Source organism: Balaenoptera musculus, chromosome 16, assembly GCF_009873245.2.
Source record: "Balaenoptera musculus isolate JJ_BM4_2016_0621 chromosome 16, mBalMus1.pri.v3, whole genome shotgun sequence".
Taxonomy (NCBI): domain Eukaryota; kingdom Metazoa; phylum Chordata; class Mammalia; order Artiodactyla; family Balaenopteridae; genus Balaenoptera; species Balaenoptera musculus.
This window is the reverse complement of record NC_045800.1, coordinates 69,881,466-69,890,811: the sequence shown is the minus strand read 5'-3', so window position 1 is coordinate 69,890,811 and position 9,346 is coordinate 69,881,466. Positions and strand designations below refer to the sequence as shown.

The 9,346-nt window shown below is 42.1% G+C and overlaps 1 long non-coding RNA gene across 1 annotated transcript in view; it reads left to right on the top strand.

The window, feature by feature from the left end:
* Positions 1-9,346, top strand: part of LOC118882248 — a 35,527-nt gene continuing 26,181 nt past the window's right edge. The window contains exon 1 of the long non-coding RNA XR_005016727.1: positions 1-102. This is a non-coding gene — a long non-coding RNA (uncharacterized LOC118882248). The remainder of the gene's footprint in view (positions 103-9,346) is intronic.

Genomic DNA, 9,346 nt, shown 5'->3' with positions numbered 1-9,346 from the left:
TCAACAACATCAATTACCCAAAAAGAAAAAAAGGCAACATATTCAGAGTGTTGCTTGCAAATGTGAATGCTTGAGCATATGCCCACACACAACCTCAGAAAAGTAAGTTTAATTTGCAACATCTATAAAATACCGACAGTTGTACATTAGGACACTTAGAAATCCCAGGGGTAAAATGTGATTGGGTTTAGCTATTACTGGAGTGTTAAAAAGAGTACCGGGATTATATCTGGCTTGTCCTGTTCTGTCGGTTCCGTAGGACAGTGGGTTAAGCGGATAGAAATGCTTTTGGGTTGATTTAAACCAGATGCTCCGACTATTTTTGTCCTGTGTGCAGGCGTTGCAGCACTGCAAAAGGCAATACTGCCCCCCTCGGCCGCCGGCCAACTGCCGGCGCAGGAGCCTAGTCTCCACCAGCTACCCCCTCGGCCATAAAAACCTTTCAAGTCCCCCTTATTATTCCAGGCACATTCCAAGGGGTTGAGTCACAAGGTTCACTTGGCTTTTCTCCCGCTCTGAACTGCTCGTACCAGGTGGAATACGACCTCCAACATCAAAAATGGAATCCATAACCGGTCAAAGAGCGCTTTAGGGCAAGCCCCCAATTCAAGCCAACTGCATCTTCTTCCTCCGCAGCTGGGGTTTGCTGGCTGTGCACCTGGAGTCCCACGGCCCGGATCGGGATTGCGCGATCAAAACATAAGGGTTTTTCTTTGGGGAGTCCCGTAGAGATACTCTACTCTCCCTGGTGGTTTGAGAAGCTCCGAGGGCTGCACGGCAGCAGGGCAGGGGCTGGGTTGGAAACGTTTCCTTTTGGCAGTGCTTCCGGGAGCGTTTGGAGGCTAAAGCGGGGAGCCGGGGGGTCTGAGGTTTTAAGTCTTAAGTCAGCTCTGAGGGAAAACTCCCAGCCCCTCCCAGGCGTCCGCCCAGACTCGCCGGCCGCCAGGCGCGGGGAAGGGGAGCGCGCACATCTGGCCGCCCAGGAGCCACATCTGGAACGCTAACTCCCGCACCCAGATGTTCAAGGGGCTGGGGTAGTCCAAGCACCCGAAGGGCGGGGCTACCGCGGCTGCAGCTCCTCCCTGTAGCCCAGACAACAGGGGTCCAGACTAGGGAGACGTCCCCGGGGGCGCGAGCAGGGCCGGCCGGCGGGCGGTGCGGAGGGGTTGGAGTTTGGGGAGGGTGGCTAAGGCCGCGGTTCGGGATGGTTGTACAGGGGGTTTGGGGGAGGGGTGTTGCTCTGATGGAGGGAGGCTGGAGCCAGGACACGGAGAGGGGCGACGGGTGTTAGGGGTGCTGGGGCCGTGCCAGTGCCTCGCCCCGCCCGGTCACCAAGTTCGCCCCGCTGCGTGGGCTTTTACAACCCAAGTCCCCAGGAGGTGGTGAAGGAGGGAGGGACCGGCGGGCACGTTTCCTGGGGGGAGGGGCGCGCTGATCCTGCTGGGGACTGAGGGCGGGGTTCCCCCTCCTTCTTGCCCCTGGCCCTGCACTGAGACGCAGAGGTTTTCTCCTGCGGGGCGACTAGCCCCTGCCCCCCTTGCACCTTCTCTGAACGGCGAGCGGCGTCATCCCAGATGAGGCTAGCCGGGGAGCCCTTTCTCCTCTTCCCCCCTCCCCTCACGCCACCCCTAACCAGGAGAGGGAGGAGCTCCACGTGCCCTCTAGATTTTCTCCAAAACCTGAGCTTCGCTTAGTGCTGGCGGGTGAGCCCCTCCTGCATTTGTTTGCGCGCGGGAGTTTTGACGTCTCGCTAAGCAACGGTGTTTGCCAAAGCGTCAGGGCTGTTTCAGAGAGCTTGCGTCTGTTGGATGCTCCAGTCTGAACAAATCGTTTCCATTCGATTTGTTTAACCAAGGCGAGGGCAGACCGTGTTCTTTTTTAAAAGTTGTCCTTCATCCAAGTTGTCCTTAGATTTTGATCTAAGGCTGTCATAATACCCCAGGTCATTGCACAAATGTTTTGTGTCAGTTTACAAAACCAGAGGAGGAAATATCCTAAAGGAAAAAAAAAAAAAATCATCACAACCAATAGGAAAATGATGTTAGAAGATGTTGGCCCTTTTCCATCTGACAGCCGTAGTCATCACATAGTCTCTACCAAAATAAAATGTCTATTCACAGCCTTCAACCTACAGCGAATCTCCCCCATTTGCAGCGAAGTACGTAAATAGGCCCTTTGGTCCCACCTTAGTCACCAGCTGAAACTGAGTAAGTTTTAGCGTTTCCTTTCCCAAAGATTGCTGAGCTTCACTGAGAATAATCAGAAGCATACAGGATGTTAAGTGCTCAGGGTACAATGTTCAAATAATAGCTCTTCCATTGCTTTGTGGCAAGTTACTCTACCACATGGTGCCTGGCGCCTCGGTTTCACCATCCCTAAAATTTAACTTGTACCTATAGTATAGAGGTGGTGTAAGGATTTAGAGTTAATGATAGTGCAAATCAACTGCTTAACACAAAGTGCAATGCATAGGAAGAGCTCCATAATTGTTATTATTACTGTTAATGAGAATAGGCTCTGTTTATCACTAAAATAAGACTTGTGGGCAATGGCAGTTGGATCCCTCCTTTAAGTTAGTTTTTCCACTACCTGCAAAAAAGGTAGAATTTTCTTCCTCTGGCCGTGACTGATCTGACTTTTAAGCAGAGGAAGAGCCTGGAACAGAAGGCATCCATGATGCTGACTGGATGAGAGAAGTGTGCCCTCTTGTGGGCCTCATGTCATGTTACCAAGAAAGTCCCTCAAGACAGAAGGAGGAGAATGGTGGCCCTTGTGGTCAGGGCTCTAATCCCACTTTACCTCAAAATGTCTCCCATGTAGTTTTCTGTCATCATCTTCCCTGAGAAATATTTTCCAAATAATAATGCAGCTCTCGCCCCATCCCATCACCCTAGATTCCTCTCCCTCCCACTCCACATCCAATCTATCAGCCACTCCTGTCAGCCCTAATTTACAGCTGTGGATATGGATATAGATATATCACAAACCCCATCCCTTCTCACTTCCCCCTACACTAGCAGCTTGCCCAAATAACATTTCTTGGCAAATCTACTGCAGTCAGCTCCTAATTATTCTCCCTGCTTCCACTCCTCCACCCTACACTTCATTCTCCACACAGCAGCCAGTCCTTTTAAAATATAAATGAAATGTGCTCACTCTTCCTGCTCAAAATCCTCTAATTGTCTCCCCTCACACTTGGGATAAAACCCACAGTCCTAACAATGGCCCGTATGATTTGGCTCCTGTCTAATTCTCTCACCTCATCCTCTGTCACTTTCTCCTTGCTCATTCCCTCTCCAGTCACACCAGCCCAGCCTTCTCACTGTTCCTCAAAAAATGTCAAGCAGATTCCTGCTTCAAGATCTTTGCATTTGCTGTTTCCCCTGCCTTCAACCCCAAATCTTTGTATGACTTCCCCTTATCTCATTCAGGTCTCTGCTCAAATGTCACCTAAGAGAGGACCCCCTGATCATCTCATCTAGTACAGATGCAACATAGCCATAGATATTCTCTAATCAATTAACCTAGCTTATTTTCCTTCATATCTCTTACCAGATCTCTTAAATGTTTGCCTGTTTACTTGATTATTATTTGTGTTACCTCTAAGAATGTATGATCTGTGCGGATAGGGACTTCGTCGATCCTATTCATAGTATCGATACAGTCAGATAATCTCCAATATAAAACAGTGCTTCTCTTGTAAAAGGCACCTAATAAAATGCTTGTTAAATGGATGAATAAAAAATTTCACACCTGAAACAGCAGTGGGGAAACAAGTTGTCCCTCAATTAGTATAAGCGTAAAAAAATTTCATATTTCCCCAACCTCATGAGCTTATTCCTCAATGGTTCCTCCTCCATGATGCAACCTAACCCTTCAAATGGAGTTTAATCCAACATGCATATAAATATGTGAATCAAACTACACTCACCCAGTAGGGGGAGGGATGGAGAGAGAGAGAGGAAAAAAACAATGTAAATAGTGTGGTTAATTCTGTTTACCATTTTACACACCAAGTGTATGTACTGAAATAAACATGAAATGGGAGACATGAATCTGTACTCTCCTCAGTTCCTCTCAGTTCCTCTATGCTCTTCATCATATGATCAATGTGCTGTGCTGGGTGTTTAAAGATAAGCTGATTTGTCTGAACAGCATGGAGCTCAAATGCAAAGCAGTTGGGAAATGAGTTTGAATCCTGAATCCACCACACTAGTGTGTGACCTTGAGCAAATTACTTACCCTTTTGGTGCCTCAGTTTCCTCATCTGTGAAAAGGGCCAATAATCGTGCCTCCTGAATAGGATTGTTATAAGGATTAAATAAATAATATTTGTAAATTCTTAGAACAGTGCCTGGAATATCGTTAGCTATATATGAGTATTTTTTAAGAAAACATACGTCAAATGTTTGACTGTACTTGATTTTCCCATTTCTCAATGACTTTATAACATAAGATACTGCTCCACTCTGATTGGCACTGGAGTTTTCATTATGGTTTTAGGCCAGTAATTTTAGTTTTAGCACCAAGAACAATAATTATTTTACAGCCATTTCTACTCTAGCATTTATGCTTAGCCATAAATTCCATTTAGGCCAAAAATATCCCAAACTTTGCAAAAAAGAAATTGCACCTTCAGGGGGTCACCCACTCTATGATAGTTGAATAAAAGATGTCCCTTACTTTTTAGTTTTGTAAGCTTTTCTTGGCCAGCTTTTCTGTAACATAATATTGTTATTTGGGAGTTGAGTGTCAGTCACTTCTATAGAAAAACAAATATCTGTGCTTTTCCTAAACCTGTTTGCCAAATCATCCCCGAACCAGGGGAACTGGGCCAGATAATCTCTGGAAGGCTCTTTAGCTCTGTTTTTCTATGGTTTTCATGAAAATAGCTGAGAAATAGAGGTTCAGGACTTAGCACTATGTTAACTGTGCCTGGTTGCTCTGTGAATCATGGGCAAAACAGAGTAGGTTCACATTCAGATTCAACAAGAACAAAAGCTATTTGAAGTGCAGACAGTCTGTCAATACCTTTCTAGGCTCAACATTTCACCACTCTTTCCAAGACCTTGATCACTCATTCATACATACCTGCATCAGGCCCTCTTAAGAAAGGACTGGAAACACCCCCTGCTAATATTTTGTTAAAATCTCCTTGAGATTATTCTACATATGATACATTAATAAACATACCTCCTGTAGTCTTTATCATTCATACATCCATTCCTTCAATAAATATTGACTGAAGGCTTAATATATGTTAGGAATTGTGCTAGTGCTGGCCACTTGATTGTCCAAGTTAGAAACCTAGGAGACAGCTTAAATACACTCCTGACCCTTGCACCCTTGAATTTTTGTTCACCTCTCCACTCACTCCCCCTGTCATGATGTTGGGAAAGCCCTGCTAAGCCTGGCTAAGCCCAGCTACTGTAGAAAGCAGAGCATGAAGTATTCTAGCTAGGAGGGACCTGCCCAGAATGGTAGAGTGAGGGGGGAAGAGGGAATGAGGCAAGGGAAGATGTGACTTGGTGAGGTGCACTGTACTACCACCCTAGTTACTGTTGTGTAATGATACCACCAAAAATCACTCAGCGGGCACAGGACTTCTCTGGAAGGCTTACAGAGGAACTACATCTCAGACTAGCCCATGGCAGAGGGGAGGGGAGTGTACCTGCCGCCATCACTCCTGGCTCCATTTGCCATTGGTGAAGGTTTACTCAGCAGAGAACTAAATGCCCCCCAGCTTCTGGGTTTATCATCTGGTCATGTGTTGGCTCTCAGGAGGGCAGATCCCATGCCCAAGGTATGATACTTCAACCAACTTCAAAAGTAGAGCAGCAGCTTGGCACAGATGAGGCTCTGATCTAGATAGAGAGAAGAAAGAGAGGATTTGAGAAGGAACACAAGGTTTGTGTCTCAATATAAGCAAAGACTCCATAATTTTTACTTGAAATTCTTGTAACTGCCTACTAAGTGGACTTCGCACCTGTCACTTATTCCCTTCTAATTCATTCTTCACATTGTACCTAGACTGATCTTTCAGATCCAAATCTTTCACGAGCTCTCCCAACCTTATACCATGGTATGTCAGATTCCACTGTCTCCCCTGGCCTGCTTTTCAGTCTTCTTATTAAAGATTATTTTACCAATAGAATCAGATGGTCATTCCTCTCAATCTCTTTGTTAGCATTTATTGTTTTTTCTTTTTCCTGACTCAAAAATTAACACACTCATTATAGAAAATTTGGAAAATATAAAAGTATTAAAAATGAAATAAAAATAATTACCTTGAGAAAACTTCTGTTAACATTTTGGAGTACATTCTGGCCACATTTTATCTATGAATTTTTTTTTAATTCTCAGAGGCATATATTAAATAAAAATTATACTTCAAGAATTACTACATAGAAGTTTATATTCAACCAAAAATACATGTTAAGACCACTCAAATTGTTCAATTTGAAAACACAAACTTTACTGCAATTTTTTATTTCTTTGTTTTATTGTACTGTTACTTAAGTATGCATTGAAAATGTATGTTTACATTTCAGAAATATAGCACGTTAAAAAAGCCCTCTGTAAACCTAACCCCTTTTCAAGATATTTTCCTGCTTTGTTTTGAATAAAATAGCTTAAAAATAAACAATAAATAACTTAGTCTAAAAATCATAATGGAACTATTAACATTTGTTCTATTACATTGGGAGAGATAATTTAAGGCAATTATAATATGCTGCTTTCCACATCATGGCCTAAAACTAGATACAAAATTTGCCCTATATTAAGGACTTGACAAAAAATTATTTTATGATTCTATAAATATCAATATAACATTTTTACTTTTTTATTATCAATAAATTGACATATTAGCATCACAAATTAATATTTTTTCCCAACCTGTCAAGTATGGACTGTCCATAGTAGTTGATGAAATTGCTGTGTGTTTAAAAAAAAAAATCACTTGGTCAAGACTAGATTTTGAAAGCAATAGCAGAGAAAACTGATCTTTAAAAATCCTTAAGCCTTACTAAAGCTGTATCAATATATCTACACACACAAAAAAGCTACTAAATAGTGAAAGCCTGTGTAATTATTTAAGTTTTAAAAGTCTAAAATTCAAGAAACAATGAAATCAAATTGAATCCATATTAGTATTATGAAAACCCTTGCATCAGGTCTATTAGAGAAACAGAATCAATACTATCCTAACTTTTCTGAAACTTAATTTGAACCTAGATAAAGCTTAATTTGAGCTAGATAAAGCTTTTAGGGTGCAAATAACATCGCACAAAAATGATCTTAGAAAGGTATAGTTATAATTCTGGATATTGGGACATTTAACTAGTCTTTATTTAATGACTGGCAGTCCTTGTTCCTTGAGAAAATATTAACACATTTATAAATGAAAGACACCTCTTGTCTAATGATTTATTAGAGAACCACTTATGGTTCATTAGATAAGCACTCTAATTATTTTACTTCATTCAATTAGAAAAAAATCTTCATGTTGGTCATGTTTCATTGCACACATTACATTTTTCTCTTAAGCCTTCAATTAAAGGGTATAAATTATAGAAAGCAAAGCATAACATTCTCAACTAGTATTCCAAATTTATTTAAATGATTCAAACTGTATGTAAGTAATTATTTTTAAAATCTAAGTTATCAAAAGTATATTTTTTTAAAACAAAACATAATCTGATTCACATTAACTACCAGCTTACTTATACTTAAGAAACAAGATTTTTTAGTTACAAAAGCAGATTACAATTTTTCCCCTGCTCTTAGAAAAAATTTGTGATGTACATAATGAATCTAAGTCAGCATTCACAAAGGCTATCTGAAATTCTATCATCTTTCAGCCCAATGTAAGATAAAACCGTAATTATGCATAAACAATTAAAAATTAGAGCTCACAATGGAAATGTCAACAAGTTATAACTTAGATATCACTAATGCTGGGTTCTACTAAGCTTTCCATCAGATACAACAGATGGCAAAATATGACAGACAGAGTTTCCAGAAAACTAAAGCTATCAGAGCTAGAAATAAGGAATGTATTATATACTGGAACATAGCAAGGCCAAGGCATTAATGCTGTTAAAAAGGGAATAGGATGTGAAGTAAACGTCTCTAAAATATAAAATATAAGCAGACCACAAACCAAAACATATGTCACTTTACATTTATTTATAAATCTATGTTTTTAATAATGATTTTTATAAAGAAAACATTTATTTCTACACTGTGGCAGGCAATGATTTTTCTTCTGCCCCCATGACTACTGTGCAATCTTTTAATCCTTTTCCTGGCTGGCATTATCTCATCAAGATTTCTCCCTGAAGTCAGCTTGTCATCTTTTCAGCAGGTTTCTGTGTTTTGATGGTCTTACAGAGTTCCTTCTTCTTCTTCCCAACTCAGGGCTTCTGCTAGCCTATCCCTATCCTCAGGGTCTTGTCCTCCTATGGATGAAGCAGGGGGAGGTCATGCCTGACTTTCTGCATTGCTGGTTTTCCACCAGCCACGGGCAGGGCATGATGGGGCTCTTTCTGCGGATGCTAGACCACTGCTTCTAAGCCACACAAAGCTAATGGAGTTCCCTCTGCCTTACAGCTTCCCGCTGCCTATTCCCAGAGGAGGCAGCCACTAGCCCCACGGTTCTCAGTCTAGCCTGACTCTATCTGGATGTTTCTATCACCTCCCCACACAGATTCCACCACACAAGGGGCAAAGTGTGGGCACCAGCATTCAACTGCCTTTCCCTAATCTCTCCTTTCATCTCTCCCCTCCCTAAACTGAAACTATCCCTGAATTTCCCTTCTTGGCTGGAAGGCTCTGTTCTTACATCATATCCTACTTCTGGGCAAGGTGACCTTTGCCCTTTCCCTTCCCTGGGGCCATAACGGTAGAAAGGCTGCAGAGGAACACAATTTGTGGGAGGAATAAAAAAAAATACACATCAGTTCAGTATTTTCTAGCTAATCTTCATTATGCTATGGTAAATGGTATCCAAAGCTGCTGTTAACTTTACAGTTTTCAAAGCACTTTCTTATCTGTTATCTCATTATCGTCATGTTACAACAGGATGGTTGGGTTCCCAGAAAACAGACTCTAAGATAGAAATTCGCATGCAAGAAGTTTCTGGGGGGCAAGTGCTCTCAGGAACAGCATCTGCAAGGGATTGAAGGAAACAAGACTGGGCAGATAGAGAGGTTGGACTGTGATACGTAGAACAGCGGGCTCAGCCAATCTCATAAGGAGCTCTGGAGTTGGGATAGCACTTCATATTTTTACCAAATTGAGGCAAGAGGGCCTGTCCTTTACAGCCCTGAAATGAGAGTCATTG